We start from the raw sequence: 17,879 nt of genomic DNA on the forward strand, positions 1-17,879 counted from the left end.
GGGCGTTGGTGTCCAATACCATAGACTTCTCCCTTCTGTGAGGCAACAATGCTTATTCTGCCATTGATACCTATAGAAAACAAGCGCTCACCCTGGTTGGCAAAACCAAAAATAAATTCTATTGGAAAAGTCTAAGAGAAAAGTGGTATCATGACCACTGATGAGTTAAACCTCCCAGCCTCTGCTGAGCTGGTCCAGTTGGTACCTCACAGTATCATCCACTGTAGTATGATATGTACAGCTAGATTATTTGAAAATTCAAGTGCATAATTGATAATAAAACCAAAAGAGCTTTAATATTAATCAGCTCCTCTCATTGACGAGTGAGTACAATCTCACTGTGAGGACACGGTGAAATCTTAGGGGTGTCTTAAGTGGAGTAAGCATTCCATAGAGGGTGGAGGAAGAAAAACTAGACCTTAAGTATATATTTATTCCATCTCATTCTTTTATATTTCTTTGGTTGTAGTAAGGTATATAAAATATGTAATATATTAGTGCAATAGCACATACATATAATTTATAAATACATAAATACACATATTAACTGGACATTTGTTCAGATTGTTTTTCTAAGATATATACGTGATGAAAGCAGAACAGAAACCCTGTTACAGATGATAAGGATGGAGCTGTTCCATAAGAAGTGCAGTTATAAGAAAACACATTCACAGAGGAACACATGGATACCCAAGATAGAAAGGATTATAAAAACCCTTAGGAGGAGGGTTCATATATTGATTACCCATTCAGCAACCCCCCCTCCCCATTTCTTGTTTTGTAGGTTTCAAAGCCTTTTCAAGGTGGCAGAGGGAAGTCATCCTGCCTTTCTTTTTTAACTTCTGTGTGAAAAGAACAGAAGTTTAACTTGAGTCCCATTCTTTATTCTTTATAGGAGTGTGCAGATCTCCAATTATTCATGCTTAAGTTTCATTCTGGGGTTGCAAGAGAATATCAAATGCAATGCTACCTTTGAGGCCTATCCTTTTAAGATCTGCTAGAATTATATGATAGAAATTTAGATTTTTATAGAGGACAGCAGAAAGTCCTATCTTGCACAGGTGTCACTGAAACATTCACCTTTAATGTCTAAGAATATGCTCTTTCATGAACTGCTCTCCTGGAGATGAAGAGAAGTGTTTTTTTTTTGAGACGGAGTTTCACTCTTGTTGCCCAGGCTGGAGTGCAATGGCGCGATCTTGGCTCACTGCAACCTCCGCCTCCTGGATTCAGGCGATTCTCCTGCCTCAGCCTCCAGAGTAGCTGGGATTACAGGCATACGCCACCATGGCCTGGCTAATTTTTTTTGTATTTTTAGTAGAGACAGGGTTTCTCCATGTTGCTCAGGCTGGTCTCGAACTCCAGACCTCAGGTGATCCACCTGCCTTGGTCTCCCCAAAATGCTGATGACAGGCATGAGCCACGGCACCTGGCCTACTTTGCCAAACTTTTGACTACTGATAATGTACGCGTGCCCTGGCAGGGATGGCCATTGTACTGTCAGTATCAAGGGATGGCTAACAGCACCCACCACAATGTCAGCTATGAAAGGATTCAGAAAATAGCCTTCTGTAAGTCAGAATTTATTAATTTAGGAGTAGGGCCATGGAAGATGTCAACATAGAAATATGTTTCAGATTCTAAACTGTAGATTTAGATGATCACTTCTTAGTGTTTGTATAAAATTTACTTTATTTTTATTATAATATTAAGTTGGCTTCCACCTTTCTACTATGAAAAATGCCGTGTCTCACAATAGGGACATACCTGTATTAAAGTGTATAGAAGTAAATCAGCCACAATAGCAAAAATTGCCTGCATACACTCACCCAAACATGCCTTTCTCGGCCTGCCATTGATCGGAACCTCATTTCTACCTTGAATTGTCTGCAATTAAAGTCCTTGAGGAAGTAGATATTTTTACTTGGAAAATGGCACTTTTTAATGTTTTAATAATTAATTCATTCAAAATACTCAACAAATGCTCACTGAGTTTCTAGTATGGTCCTGGTTCTGCACAGGCACTGAGGTTAAAGTTGTGAATAAAGCAGACACAACCCTGCTCTCATGGGCTTTCCATTGTAAGAAAAAAGTAAACAAATAAAACCAGTGTTGTAGCTGATACCTGTTGTACACAAAACCAAACAGGATGAGGTAAGGAAAGATATTTAAGAAGAATGTGCTGGTGAAGGCCACTCAGGGGGAAATGTTTGGGTTGATACTGAATAAGGAGAAGAAATGAGTCATGGGAAAACCTGTGAGAACTGTGTCTGGGGCAGAAGGCAAAATAGGTGTAAAGGCCCTGTGGCAGGAATAAGTTTATTTTACTCAAAGAACAGAAGGCCAGGCGGCTAAAACAGAGTGAGTTAAAGGGAGGAGATAAACATACATCATGTTTTGGGGCGTCCAGTAGGCTCCCGCAAAGAGTTTATGTTTTCTCCTAAATAGACTAAGAAGTCATTTTAAAACTGTAAGCAGAAACTAGCTGGGCGCAGTGGCTCATGCCTGTAATCTCAGCACTTTGGGAGGCTGAGGTGGGTGCATCACCTTAAGTCAGGAGTTTGAGACCAGCCTGGCCAACATGGTGAAACCCTGTCTCTACTAAAAATACAAAAATTAGCCCAGCATGGTGGAACATGCCTGTAATCCCAGCTACTGAGGAGGCTGAGGAAGGAGAATCGCTTGAACCCAGGAGTCGGAGCTTGCAGTGAGCCAAGATCGCGCCACTGCACTCCAGCCTGGATGACAGAGCAAGACCCCTTCTCAAAATAAATAAATAAATAAAAATACATCACAAATTTAATAAATAAATAAAAAACTGTAAGCAGAAGTTGACAAAATTTAATATATGTTTTATGAGGACTTCACTATGAAAACTGGACCCTGCGTACAAGAATGGAAAAAAGAAAGTAATACAGACAGAAGACCACATAATTGGAACTAGAATAATAAGAGTGGAGAAGCTGAGAAGTGCATAGATTTACACAAATATTGGAAGCGGGGTTATTGGGATTTGTTAATGGATTGGAAATTTGGGAGACAGAAGAAAGATGATAGCGAGGTTTGGTGGGATGATATTGTCACTAAGTGCGAAAAGAAATTCTGAGAGAGGAGCAGGCCTGGCCGAGGGTCCCTGGGATCGATTAGAAATCAGTGGTTTTGTTAACTGTGAGATGCTTATTAGATACCCAAGAGGGATGTGCAGAACTCAAGGAGACCACACAACCGGAGGTATATGTTTGTAAGCATCAGCACATGGATAGTATTTAAGCCCTGAGATTGTATAAAGTTGTGACCTTTCCTTTAGAGTATAAATTCACACCAAAACTGTTGGTGGAGATGATAAGACAACAGAATCATACAAAAAAAATTGTACTGCAAAAACCTATGAATGAATAAAACATTTTATTAAATGTATTTGGCACCTTGTATATACTTAGTTGATCTAGGACAGAGAAGATACTTAGTAACATTCACTTTTTCTTACTGTAAGAATAATGACCCAGGAGGCGGAGGCTGCAGTGAGCCAAGATCAGGCCACTGCACTCTATCACCAGGAGACAGAGTGAGACCCCCTCTCAAAAAAAAAAAAAAAAAAAAAAAAAAAGAATAATGAATGCTCATCAGAGGGAATTGAATTTTATTATTCTAGGAAATACGATGGAAAAAGTGAAAAACAAATATTGATACCATTTACAAAACAATGAAAAGACTTATAAGAGAAGCCATCTAGGCTTTTTTCTATACTTAATTATACATATAAATACATCAATACTTTACTTAAAAAAATAAGATCATAAGGTACATTTGATTTTACGATCTGAACTGCTCACCTGACCACACAAAACAAATACTTCACCATGGCATTAAATAGTCTGCTATCTGGTTGTTAGTGCTGGCATATTATTCTATCATATGAAAGATTACAGTCTTACTTCACCCAGTCACCTAAAGTTGGATATTTAGGTTGTGACCAGTTTTTCATGATAATAAAGACTAATAGGAATATCAGTAGACATAAAATGTTTTTGGCATCTGTTTTTTCTTGTAATACGTTCTACATATTGAAACTAATAATTGTATTTTGATACATATTGCCACTTTTTTTCAAGGAAAATTAGAGCTAACAGAAAGTGTCAGCTTTCTCTGCGTGTTAAGGGTATGGGTGGAAGGTCGGCAGAGACCCTGAGACATATTGGTATGGAACATCACTGGACTCTCCAGAGATCAAGGTAGCAGTCCTGTAGAAATGTTAGCCTGAGCTGTGTGTCACCTGGGAGTACTCCAAGGATGGCCAAAAGAAATATTATAGTTAGAAGACAATTTATAAGAAAAGTTTAGAGGCTTCCTAGAGAGGTCATAGCATACACAATTTTATTTCATCATTTAGGGCAAGCCCTATATGTATGTTCTGCACACATCCCCTCCCACACCCTCCTCAAAAAAAAAAAAAAAAAAAAAAAAAAGCTGAGATCTGATGTAAATAGATAACTGGATTATAGCTTGGTCCTTAAGGAATATCTCAGAAACTTCAATGTTCCTTCACCCTCTCTGCAAATCCTTCTGAATTGAGACTGGGAATCTTGGCAACAGAGGGGAGTCATGCACCTCCCTTCTCCATCTGTGACTCTGACATCTTCCTCCAGGTCAGCCATTGCGCAAACTCTCACAGTTACTTTCTGGCAGTTTCCTGCATTCCAGACCTGTTTCTGAAATGGGCAATATTTGTCCCTTTGAAAATCACCTGCGATAAATGTGGTATAGCCCATGGCCAGTGAAAATTTTCCTACAGGGAGACGTATTCCTAAGTGTTAACATTAACTTTTTCAGATGTTTGAGTCAGACTCAATTGCCCTTTCGTACTATAGATTGAAAACAACATTTGGTTGATCTTAGTATATCTGATTGAGGAAATATGAGAGCCTTTTTAATTTAGATTTGCTCACCTAGCAAACTTACTTTGAAACTTCTTGGTCGTGTTATGTTTGCTTATGGCAAAGTTATCAGCAAAAAAGTCACAGTTATGCAGCAATTTATCTTTAAACACTAAATGACATCTATCATTTTTCAAAGAAAATGTCAGCAGTTAAAATCCTAACTGCTTGAGCACTGTTAGTTGACAATTATAATGCCCCATTGCTTAGAAATTAATTGACCTACTTTCAATAAGAAACATAAAAAGTAATATCACAGCAATTTTCTGGATTTATTTTATTCCAAAACCAATAAATGTTACAGTGTTGTTAAAAGTAATAGATTTAAAAAACATTTTATTTTCTTAAACTTAACAATTCAAATAACATAAAATAATATTACATTTCTATTAAGTATTCATTTTTATAGAGACCAAAACTTCTTTACAAAATGTCTTCATGTATAATATAAATTTGATTTTTAGATGTGAGAAAAGCAATAATCATAATCATTGCCTAAATCCACAAAATAAGTAGATATTCTATAATATGTATTTCAGTAATCACAATATAGTGGATTCAGGCAGAGATGAGAGACACTCTGATTTTAGCAGAAAAAGACTGTGGCAAATTACCTCTTTGCCTTTTTTCACTCTGTTCCTAGGATACCAATATAATAAATAGTAACTTTAGAACTGTGATACATTGAGAAAATGTTCTAATTTAAATCTCAATAGATGATTACACAGGTAGTGTTTACACACACACACACACACACACACAATGACAGGAGTTTTTAAAGATATTAGTATCTCGGAATTTTTGAATTCTGAAAACTGTCCAAGCTTTTATCATTAAATCACTTGTTATGAAACACATTTTAGAAACACGCTTTCCTATTTTTAATAGCCTATGATAGTCATACAGAATGAGTTAATCAAAATTGATTGGTCAATTGCTAATTGTGAATTCTTTGAGCATAGCATGTCAGCTGATTCTGTGAACTAATACAGACTCTTTCCCTTGGTCGGGGAAATGCCACAACACTCACTCCTTTCCCCACAACTCCATTACATAACATTGTCACCTCCCCAGGCTTATGATACTATATTCCAGAGAGACGAACAGTTCTTGATTTTGAATAGCAATGCAGTAGTGACCAAAACAGATTTAGTTTTGGTTCAGAAGAAAGTGCTGGATATGCCCTCAATAACTTTCCATGGTCAACTAATTCAGCAATTAGTTTGTCTGAGTAAATTCAATGGAAGGCTGCTGTCTGGAATGGGTAGTGTACTCCACTGACTTCCCTATTAGACATTTCATTTAAAAAAAATCAATTGTCTGCATAAAACAACCATTTCAATCAGTGTACATTCAACTGGAAAGGAATGTTTGAGGACTTTTTTTTTGAAAGTAATGGGATTGGGGTTGGCCATTGGTAATTTCTTTTTGATTAAAGCGTATGTAATAGTTTTGTGTTGGATAAAAATTGATTTATGTGGATGCTGCTGATCTTATATGTTATCATTTCCCATTAAGACTTGAGCTGTTTATCTGCTGGGTTTTCTGGTTATAAAGTGTTGAAAGGAGGTTAAAATGTAGAACTTTTATATTTTTTATTTAGGTGGCTAGGACAAATTCTGGTAATTTATAGGCTAAAACTTAAATGTATTTCTGCTTAAAATATTTTGAAATATGGTTTATTTCACAAATGAGGTTCCAAACTATAACCAGTTGTCACTAAATTCATATTTATTTATTTATTTTTGGGACAGAGTCTCGCTCTGTCGCCCAGGCTGGAGTGCAGTGGCGCGATCTTGGCTCACTGCAAGCTCTGCCTCCTGGGTTCACCCCATTCTCCTGCCTCAGCCTCCCTAGTAGCTAGGACTATGGGCGTCCACCACCACACCCAGATAATTTTTTGTATTTTTAGTAGAGATGGGGTTTCACCGTGTTAACCAGGATGGTCTTGATCTCCTGACCTCGTGATCCGCCCGCCTCAGCCTCCCAAAGTGCTGGGATTACAGGCGTGAGCCACTGCGCCCAGCCAAAGGATCATTTTTAAATTATGTATCTGGGAATATATTATCAAACCAGGCCTGAAATTTATTAAGAAGATGGTAAAATCTAATTTAACTTCATTTAATACTCCTTTTCTCTTAGTCTTATGAAAGCAAATGAGCTTGGCTTTTAATTATGAAAATATAGTTTTAATTTATAAGACATATAACAAAGCAAGATAGCTGCTAAATTCACTCTATCCTAGTAACTTCTTACTGTATACATTCATTTTTAATGTAATAAGAAAATCCTTTCAAAATTTTTAAAAGAATCACATTACACAAGAAGAGTCTCAATATTTCTAGAAAATAAATATGTTCTTAAGACACTTAATAATTCTTGAAATGAAAACTAATTCTTCAGGCTTTTAAAATACTTGATATGCACTCTTTACATATATAGTTTAAATTTAATAATTTCCCTTCTTAAGAAATAAGTGAAACATACCACAAACATATCAAAGCAAGTTATTCATACTTCTCATTTAAGTAACTGTATTGTCATAGCACAATTATTTTATGTCATCAAAAAGCACAAAGCCTTATTAGAATACTAACTTCAATGTCTGTTTCACAGATTTGCTCATAATAGATTTTTTTCATGCTTCTGCACTAATTCATTGAAGGACAATGTTTTACCGATTCTTGAAAAACTATCATTATCTGCCCCATAGTGGTGACTCATGCCTGTAATCCTCACACTTTGGGAGGCCGAGGCTGGCATTTTGCTTGAGCCCAGGAGTTCAAGACCAGCCTGGGCAACATGGTGAAAACTCATCTCTACCAAAAAAAAAAAAATTAAAAAGTTAGCCGGGCAAGGTGGCAGGCACCTGTCGTCCTAGCAACTCAGGAGGCTGAGGTAGCAGGATCACCTGGGCCTGGGAGGTTGAGGTTGTGCTGAGCCATGATTATGTCACTGCATTCCAGCAGTGGGTGACATAGTGAGATCTTGTATCAAAAATAATAATAATAATAATAAGATAAAATAGAAAATAACAATATCTGACATTTTAAAAAGTATATTTCCCAATCTATAAATATACTTTGTGGATTAACAAGAGAAAAATTTCAAGATATTATAAATTTAAAACAAATCTTTATGTATAATACCATTGTAATGTCTTTGACCAGTATCAATCATGTGAGATAAAAAATATTAAATATTCATTTATTGAATAAACGAATGAAAATCATAATTACCTTGATCACTATATTTAAAATTTAAATGAAGCAGGAAAGTAAATCTTCCTAATTATCATATACTTAACTGTTTAAAATCACTCTAATGACAAGTAATATGCTTTCAATCTTGAATTATAATTTTAAAATGCCTGTATTGTTTCATTCACTCATCCATTAGTTCAGTGAACAAATATTGATTACTTACCCACTATGTGCCAGGTATTATGATAGATTCAGGGAGTACAAAAATGATTAAACGAGGGGATCAGTTGGAGTGACTGTTTTCTAGAAACAATGCCTATTTCAGTTATGAACTAGTCTGTTTTGAAGAAAGTGGTGAGGGAAAGCTGAAAATCATATTTTCACTTTATTCAACAAATCTTATTGAGGTCTTATGAATCAGGGACTCTCCTAGGTATGGGCATACAAAATTGATTAAGACCATGCTTGCTTGCAGAAAACAAAAAAGCATCTCTATAATAAAAGGAAAAAGAGGAATTCCCTTTGTAGGTTTCATGGTTTATAGTGGTATTTCTGATGTCGTCTCAGAGAATTAGTCACAATTATAGGAACTGAGAAGGCATTCCGTTGAGATGAAATAGAGACTAAACTAGCAGAGATTACTTAGTTAAATATTGTGATACCATTTATTTCAATTAGAATATAGTTATAATTCATTTTAGAAGATATTATAGCTTACACATAGTAGATGTGATAACTGAGTAACAGGATTGTTGAACGATGGCACCTTGGTAGCCATTACCCATTGCCACAATGATTCTGCATTAAAAAATCTGTGCAAAACGGCCGGGCACGGTGGCTCACGCCTGTAATCCCAGCACTTTGGGAGGCCAAGGCGGGCGGATCACGAAGTCGGGAGATGGAGACCATCCTGGCTAACACAGTGAAATCCCGTAACTACTAAAAATACAAAAAATTAGCTGGGCATGGTGGCACGTGCCTGTAGTCCCAGCTACTCGGGAGGCTGAGGCAGGAGAATCGCTTGAACCTGGGAGACGGAGGCTGCAGTAAGCTGAGATCGCGCCACTGCACTCCAGCCTGGGCGGCAGAGTAAGACTCCGTCTCAAAAAAAAAACAACTTTGGAGTATATTAATAAACATTGTGTTTAAAAAAAAAATTAAATCTTTAATTTCCGTTTTCACGATTTTTCTTCTTGCTTCCAAAAGGAAAGAAGTGCGTAGCTCTGTTGCCTGTACATCCTTCACGGCCCCTGGGTCGGGGCGGGATCCCCCGGGCCCCCCGGGGGTCCACATGCAGCCCCTGGGAGGCCGGTGCGGGATGAGGTCCGGGGGCCGCCTCATTGCTGAGGTCCGGCCGGTTGGGGCCCCGGCGGCCGCTAAGAGCTCTGGCTGGGCAGCTCCTGGGAGATGAAGCGGCGCAGGCGCTCCGGGTACTGGCTGTAGAGCTGGATGTCTTTGTGCCTGGCGCTCTCCACCCACAGCGGCTCCACCGCCTTGGGGCAGCGCTCGTAGAGCGCCAGCCCGTGCGAGAAGTCGATCACTTCGTCTTTCGTGCCGTGGATGATGAGCACGGGCGACGTGATCTCGGACACCTTCTGGATTCTGCGGGAGGGGCGTGGGGCGGGTGAGACCTCGCCCGGCCCGGGCGCCGCCCCCGTCCCGGACCCCATCCCCGTCACCGCCCCTGTCCCCGCCCCAGCCTGCTCACTTGGGGAAGGCGTCGAAGCAGTAGGTCTTCTTGGTGTCAGGAAGGCGACGCTCAGGTCCAAGGTGAGCGGCGAGTGCAGCACCACCGCGGGGGACTCGTAGCGCGAGGCCAGGTCCACCGTGGGCGCTGTGCCGATGCTCTGCCGGTACAGGATGATGCTGTCCGGGCTGATGCGGTACCTGGAGGCACCGGAGCAGGGTCAGCCGCGGCCTCCGACTCGCGCGCACCCCTCCCGCCAGCGGGCGTCCCCGGGCCCAGCTCCGGATGCGACTCTCCAGTCTCCCCGCTCAGCCAAGTCAGTGGGTCAGTCCCAGGCTCCACACCAGTCCAAAGAACCACCCCCAGTCCCCCAACACCGCAGCGGTGCACGGAGCCGGCGGCCTGGTCCTGTTCCCTGGCGCTATGGTTCACTGGCGTTTCCTAGCCAGGATCTGCTGGATCCTGGCTAGGGAGCCCCCTCGGGCTAGGGTAGGGGAAGCCCTGGCGCCTCTCCTTCTCCTGGTCACTCCTGGGCGCACACTGGGAACTGTGTGCCCCCCCACATCCTGAATGCTTCACGCCTTCCTGCCCAGGTTAGAAAGCCGTTCCTGGTGCACTGGCCGGGGCAGGGTACACTCTTCCTCCCTGCAGCCCTTGCCCACCCCCTTGGCCATGAGGAATTCAGGCAGCTGTGTCCCCAGATGTCTCCACCCAATTTTGGACTCTCGGAGTCCCATGCCCAATGAGGTGCCAGCCCAACCCAGGTCAGCATCGAGGGTGGCGGCTGCGGGGGCAGCACCTCCTCCCACCAGCGCCTTCTCTTGGGAGTGGACAAGTCCTCGGCCACCTCAGCACCACCAGCTCCCACCCAGGGCCACCCCCACCCCCAGGTCACTGGTGTGCGGCCCCTGGCCCAGCTGATCCAGCACCAGTCCCAAGGCCTCTTCGTGCCCAGTCCCAACCATGCGGGACCCACCTGCCACCCAGTCGATGCCACGACCCCAGAACTCTCCCACACGCTCCAGGCTCTGATCCTAGGCAGATGCCCTCCTGCGAGGCAGGAGCATGGGCAGGTGTGCGTCCCGTCTGCCTGGCATTCGGACTCCACCAGCAGGGCTGTCCCCCTCCTTGGCCTGGAATCCCAGCCTCCTGGCAGCACTCCACAGCTCACTGCTCACCCATGGCCCAAAGGATGCTGCCTGGCTTGTGCCTGTGGCCCCAGCTCTGCCTCAGCCTCCCTGGCCTGCTCCCTGGCAGCCAAGGCCAGTAGTGTGCTGAGCCAGCCCAGCCTTGTCACCTGCTCCAGGCAGGAGCCCCAGCTGCCACCTGGATGTCACCACTCAGACAATCAAACAAGACACATCCTCAGTGGAGGCCCTGAGCGCGATCTGGCCTCCCCCTCACGGCTCTGGGCCGAGGTTCCTGCAGGACAAAGCGGCAGCAGGACAGATGGCGGAGCAGACAGAGCTCAGAGCTGGCCATGGTGGATGTGACTCTGCCAGTGCCCCGGGAAGTAGAGACAGGAGGGGGCCGAGGAAGCTGCATGAAGTGGTGCTTGGTTTCGGCGCCCCACACTGCCGGGAGCCCCCCAGAGCCAGGGTGGTGCCAGGGGACCCAGCTCCCAGGCCCACAGCAGGGACTGCCTGGGATATCGCCAAGGCAATGAGGACCCTACCTCTCCAGGGTCTCTGACTTCTCAGAGCTGCGCCTGGCCCCTGCAGGAGCGGGTCAGACCACTGAGCTGGGCTGGGCAGGGCCAGGACGACACAGCCCCAGTAGGTGGCGAGCAAGAAAGGCCTCCAGAGGCCCACGCGGGTCTTCTGGTCCAGAGCAGCACTGGCCCGGGCGGTGCTCAAACACGAGAGAAGGGCCCAAGCAAGCGCAGGGCTGGGGACCTGGATGATTAGGAGGGCTGGATCTGGAATCGAGGCTGGCCCAGACCTCGGGTGTGTGCTGGGGGTCTGCACCTGAACCTGCAGGCCCTGCCCCGGGATGGCCGATCTCCACAGCCACAGGGCCTCATGGGCCAGGCCTCGGGACCTCGATGCAGCAGCCTCGCCTCACCTGGCCCCAAGTGCTGCCTCGGCCCGTGGGCTCCCAGCCACACGTGCACAGACCCCCCGACACCACCCACCCCCTCCCGCCGCGTGGTGTCCACGCCCCTGTGACAAGCTCAGCCCCTTCTTGTTCTCAGGCCAGGGGATCCCAGGGAGCCTGGCTCCACAGGCCAGGGTGTGGGGGGACCTCTTGGCCACACCTCAGCCGTGTGGAGGCTGCACCCGCACGCCTGAGCTCACCTGTCCGGCTCTCTGGCCGCATGCGTCCACTGTGGCTCCCCTCCTGCAGGGCCGCCCACCTTCCTCCCAGGGAAGCCCGACCCTCCCCTCTGCCGCCGACCTGGTCCCCTCTCGGGTGTGCCCAGGCTGAGCTCCCCCCAGGGCCGCCCTCACCTGGTGCGCAGGGCCTGCCAGGCGGCGTCCATGTCGGCGTAGAGGTTGGTCTAGGAGGGCCTGCCGGAACTGGCACCGTAGCCGGAGTAGTCGTAGGAGAAGATGTTGCAGTGGAGGCGGGAACCCAGGCCAATGTAGAAGCTGCCCATCTGGCCCAGGTCCACGGCGTTGCCTTTCTTGTTCGTGCACCTCTGGTCAGACACAGTTCAGTTGATCTAGGCTGGGCTTGGCTAGCATTGGCTTGAAGCTGCAGCTGGTGTCCAGATCTGTTCCATGTATTTGTTATCCTCCTCAGCCCTCCTGGGTACTTGAAGCATGTTATTGTTATGGCGAAAGTCAGGAGTGCAACCTGCCTGTGCAAAAACATGCCAGGCTTCTGTTGCCTTAAATCCTCTAAGATACCCCTTTGGCTTAAGCAAAGTCACACAGCAAGGATCAAAGTCAAGGAGTGGGGAATTATATCTGTCCCTTAGAGATGGAGATAGGGGAGAGTGTGAACAAATGCAGTGTCCTGAAAGATTGTAACATAATGAATTCAGTATTGTTTTTGTTTGTTTGAATGAAGCTTTGCATGGACACAGTACAGTAGAAAAGTACTATTTGAACTCTTTCTCCACATTCATAAAATTGCTACATAGTTTCTACCATGATTATATTTTTATGATCCATTTTTGTGTACAGATCTGAAAACTTTATACTAGAATTTATTAGCTGAGGAAAGGAACATCCACTGACATCATCATATACAAACATTTCTCAACATTTTAATGCTTGTGGTATTGTTAATGTTTCTGTGGGAAAATACTTAAAATCATAGAAGTGATTTCTAAGTCAGTTATTGATTTATTCTAACGAATTATAAAAATCAGACTAAATTACTAATAGAGAAATTCCATTTGAAATACTAGTCTGAGCTACAAATGAGATGGATTTTTGTGCTCATCATTTGTACTGTAGTTATGTTTGTTGAGATTGGGTTATTAAAACATAATTATAACTATCAGCAGAAAAGCCTGTTGTGCTATAATTAAATCATCTAAACAATCATTTTTGTGGTCTTAATATCCTGGATTTCTCAATTCATTGTAGTAGATAAGATTTCTCTTTAAATACTACTTATTATCAGCAGCTTGCTTTTCTGTGAATGCTAGAAAATTTAGAATTCTGCATTAACATTTAATAAAATATATGCTATCCTAATATTGATGCATTATATTTATCTATACAACATGCAACAAGAGAGAAATATTGGATGAATTAGAATATTTGCAGCCCATGGCAATTATCTGTAGCAACATTTTTTTTTGTCTTCAGAAAAATATAGATTTTTTGGAAATGGATTTGTTCTAGTTTCAATCTAGGAAGAACTACTTATGGAAGTTTTGTGTACAGGATACTGATGTTTTCAAATATAATGCATTATTATTTTAGTTTAGTTTCTTTTACCACATACTTACAAATTGTTCAAGTGAACAGGCTATTAAAACTAATGGTATAGATGAATGGTATAAAAAGGCATTGTAAACATCCCAGTTTTCCCAAGCCATGAATTTTAACACTGGATTAAGGAGATGAAAATGGAGCCACTGGGAATGTGGATTCTTTGCTAATAATTATTTTTCTTCCTTTAAAAAGATTCTTCAAAAGGCAAGAATATGGAAGTATTTCAGGAGATATTCTTGAGGTATCTAAAATACATACTCTTCCTATCAAAATCAATAAATAGATTGATGTAAGATAAAGTCAGGGCAACTGATTTTGCATGTGAGTGTACACACAGACACATATCCATGTATTCTCCATCTGTTCTCAGTTACTGAATTATTAGACTCGACTGAGTGATCACTTGACTGTGTTTAACCTGAGAAACAGACTCTTAACAAGAAGAACAATATTTTGAAAACTAGATTGTTCCTACTACTTCTCAGCATGCATCAGCCACTCTTTTTCCCCATCCCATCTCCTGCCAAACTGGTCTCTAAATATCTGTTCCACTTGGAGACACTATTGGATGTTGTTGTAAATGACTTAAATGAATATTCACTCTACCTGCTTTCATATTAATTCAATTTTCATAGGATGGTCTCTATGGGATCAAGCAAAAGGACTTAGTGGAATATCTCTATATGACTCCAGAAAGTAAAGAATGTGGTGAGTTTAACAGAGTGCCCCTTCCTTTACTAAATGTGAATGATGTTTCAGCATGAAGCCAGAGTGAAAAGTCCTAACATATGTTTGTCTGGACAGCCAACAATTGATCACATTGCACATTTCATGTTACAAAGGAGCTTCATGGTAGTATAAATGAGGGTCAGGAAAAGACACTTAACTGTGGTCAGGGCTTTAAAATGGAGCCAGAGCAAGAATTCTGGAAGTTGACAATATCAGGAAGGAAACCTCTGTAAGCAGGCACGCAGGGGACTCCAGAAATCTCTTCTTTGCCCCTACAACTCTGGACTTTCAGAAATACACACCCCGTTCTCCTGTATTAATACACAATTCATGTTCACAACATCAAAAATCAATTTTAAAATAGTAAACCTAAGGTAGATGGAAAGACATTATAGCCTCAGCATGCCTGAGATGTGAGGAGCAAATCAGAAAGATGTGAGTGTAAAGAGAAAGGGACATCGTGCTAATCAATCATTTAAAATTTTTACTCCAGAGAAATGGCAATATTTCACAGATTGTTTCTCATCACCAATCTCACAAGTATAAGTATTTTTTGAAAATTTTCCTCTCAATTCTTTTCACTGACAGTGAAGTCCAGAATAGGTTGATTTAGATCTAGCTCTTTTCAGCCTCAATACTCCATAATCACCTTGGCTTTTTTGATTATGACTGGACGGCATGTACTATTATTTTAATAGTAAACATTTAGTAAATAATTTTAAATGTTATCCTTAAATAACTATGGGCTTTATTCATTTACTGTACATATTTCTAAAACATTCATAAGAACTTCAGGATTTTAATTCAAATGGTCCCTAAAGTAGAAAATGCACTCACAGATTATGCATATGTTTTTAAGAAAAAGAAACGTGCCATTTGTTATTAAATTGAGTAGACTTTGTATCCTTTAGAATTTGGGCAGAGTTTTCTTGCTATATTGTAGAGAACCTATCAACCATATTTTAATTTTCTTCTTTTTCAGGTTTTCAAAATTAACATTGGCATTGGTCCACTAATTCATTGTTTTCTATTTTTGGATGAGTGTGCATAGATCACCTCCATCTTAATTTTCAACATAAACTTTTAGCAGAATCTTTCATGTTTCATTGCCATGTAAGCAGATGTGATTTTTATTCTTTTTCATTTTCGTTGAACAGTTACTTCATTTGAAATTTTTCACTTGATTTAATTTAACTTTATTTTTTGGTGGTAGATACATCTGTTGCCACCTGTGTCTGGTTGGCATTTTAATGTGTTGCCTCGAAGCTGTAACCACAATAGTGGCACATTTTCCTGCTGTTCTTTATTCTTTGTTTCATGTGTATCTATTTTCAATAAATTGCATTGGTATGTTGTCATAGATTTTCTTTTTGTCTCTCAGATTTTCTGTTGTAATTATTTTAATTTATGCCTTTGGAAATATTTCATGGTTGTTACTTAAAACAGCAGAGCTCTTTGAGAAAGTTTTCATGGTTTCCCAAATGTACATTCATATAGATTATTTAGTAGTTATTACATAATGATCTTTGGAGCAATAAATGCTGTTATATAAGAACAATTCCCAAATGTAATTTGAAAGTTATAAGCTAGCCTTTGATGGCCTAGAATTAATGTACCTTTATAATTCTAATCCGCATGTGAATTTAAGAAGACCATGGATTGAGGATTGGGTGCATAATTCTCAGGGCCCAGTACAAAGTGAAAATGTAGAGCCCTTTGATAAAAAATTACAAAGAATTTCCAGATGACCATAATAGGTCATGCACGAGGCCTTTCTAAATGCGTAGAGTGACCATGAAGCCATGGGCATTGTTTTGTTTTGTTTAATCTTACTGTTTGGTTGTAAAGCAGATCTTTAAATCAAGAGAAAAAAGAACACCAAAGAACATCTCTATCAAAATGTTTTAAACATTATAGAAGATTAGATCCATATAAATGAAAGGGATAAAGAAAAAGCACATATCCAACCTCAAATATAAAGCATGGAATTCTTATATGAACTCCATTATAGCACTTGAAATTTCAGCTCTATTTTCATTTTTGAACAACTCTAGATATATCTATATATTTTAGTCTAAAATTTAATTTTTATAAATTCTAAGTACTTCCCCAAATTCTACCTTAGATAAACAATTCAGAGATAACTCTGTTTCCTATTCTATTAGGTGGAACCTATGAAATTGTCAGTATTCAGCCTTTTCTGTCCTACAAAATAATGACAGTTTTGTGTTTCCACCTAACACATGGCAGCCCAATAAATATGTGAAGGTCAGGACCATAGAGCTATCACACTAAACAATACTAAATGCATACACATACCCTTTCCAAAACCCGGCAGATCTTCTTTTCCCCAAATGAATCATTCTTTGACTCTTCACCCATTATTCATGTGAGAAATTTTCCAGGCACTTCAGCATGTCAGCTGAGTGACTGTAACAATTAGATTTATTCATTCTCCTCTCACAATTTGACATTCTTTATTGAAACGCATGATCTAAATGTTGACTAATAGTCTGCATAGTGAAACATGTTTACTAGTTCCCATGACCTAAAACAATGTAAACCATGATTCAGAAATTTCTTTTCTTAAAAACTTCTAAACAATATGTCTGCTGGGATAAACTGGTGCAATTTCTATGTGAAACCTAAAGAATTTCAATGACACATTTTCATCCTTGTTGCCATCAAATAATCACTTTAATAGTGCCCCATCTTCCATACTCCTTCATATGATTTTCTATATTATTATTTTCCATCATTCATTCTGTTAAAACTACAATAGTTTCTGCAGAGAAATGACAGATTTTCCCGCTTCAGAGGCATTTCTGCATTGAGCTCTCATAAACCTCTCTAACATGGTGGGCAATAGACTCAGTAACATTTGTGTATGAATTCGGTTGTGAACTACAAAAGGCTCATGTATAACGTCAAAAAGCAACTCGGTAAAAACAATTCTATTGAAGATAGTATGAACTAAATATATAATTTTAGGATGGCTTCAACTGAGACAAAAATACCTTCGATACAGTGTGGAGCAATGAATTTCTAACATTTTTATCTGCTTAACATTTTTCATCAGCACAATTTATACAGAAGCCCAACAGGAGACATTCTGGTTCACATGGAATTTCTCTGCCCGCTTGAGCCCTGTAGAAATCCCACTGTGTTGGTAAACAGCAACAGCAACCAGAAGATACTAAGCTTGAATTCTCAGTGGCTCAACCAAACCAAAATTTGTTGGTTGCTCCCATAAAGTTCAATGTCAGTCAGAATAAACTCCTCTAGCCTTAACCTATGACACACATTGCACGTAACCTTCAAAGTACTGGCAGTGGAAAAGGAGAGAACTTGGAATGAGGCAGGGGCTTTTTATTGCCTTAGCCCCAGAGTGATTCATGGCACTTCCCCTCAGAGTCTCTTAGATCTTTCCACG

At 41.2% G+C, this 17,879-nt stretch overlaps 2 pseudogenes; both read right to left on the reverse strand.

Moving 5' to 3' along the window:
* LOC129026591 (programmed cell death 6-interacting protein-like) overlaps positions 1 to 9,478 on the reverse strand; it is a 95,758-nt pseudogene extending 86,280 nt beyond the window's left edge.
* Positions 9,479 to 9,513: 35 nt separating this feature from the next.
* Positions 9,514 to 16,828, reverse strand: LOC134738316 (alpha/beta hydrolase domain-containing protein 17A-like; annotated as a pseudogene).
* Positions 16,829 to 17,879: the final 1,051 nt, after the last annotated feature.

This window comes from Pongo pygmaeus, chromosome 16 (genome assembly GCF_028885625.2).
Source record: "Pongo pygmaeus isolate AG05252 chromosome 16, NHGRI_mPonPyg2-v2.0_pri, whole genome shotgun sequence".
In the NCBI taxonomy this organism is placed as follows: Eukaryota; Metazoa; Chordata; class Mammalia; order Primates; family Hominidae; genus Pongo; species Pongo pygmaeus.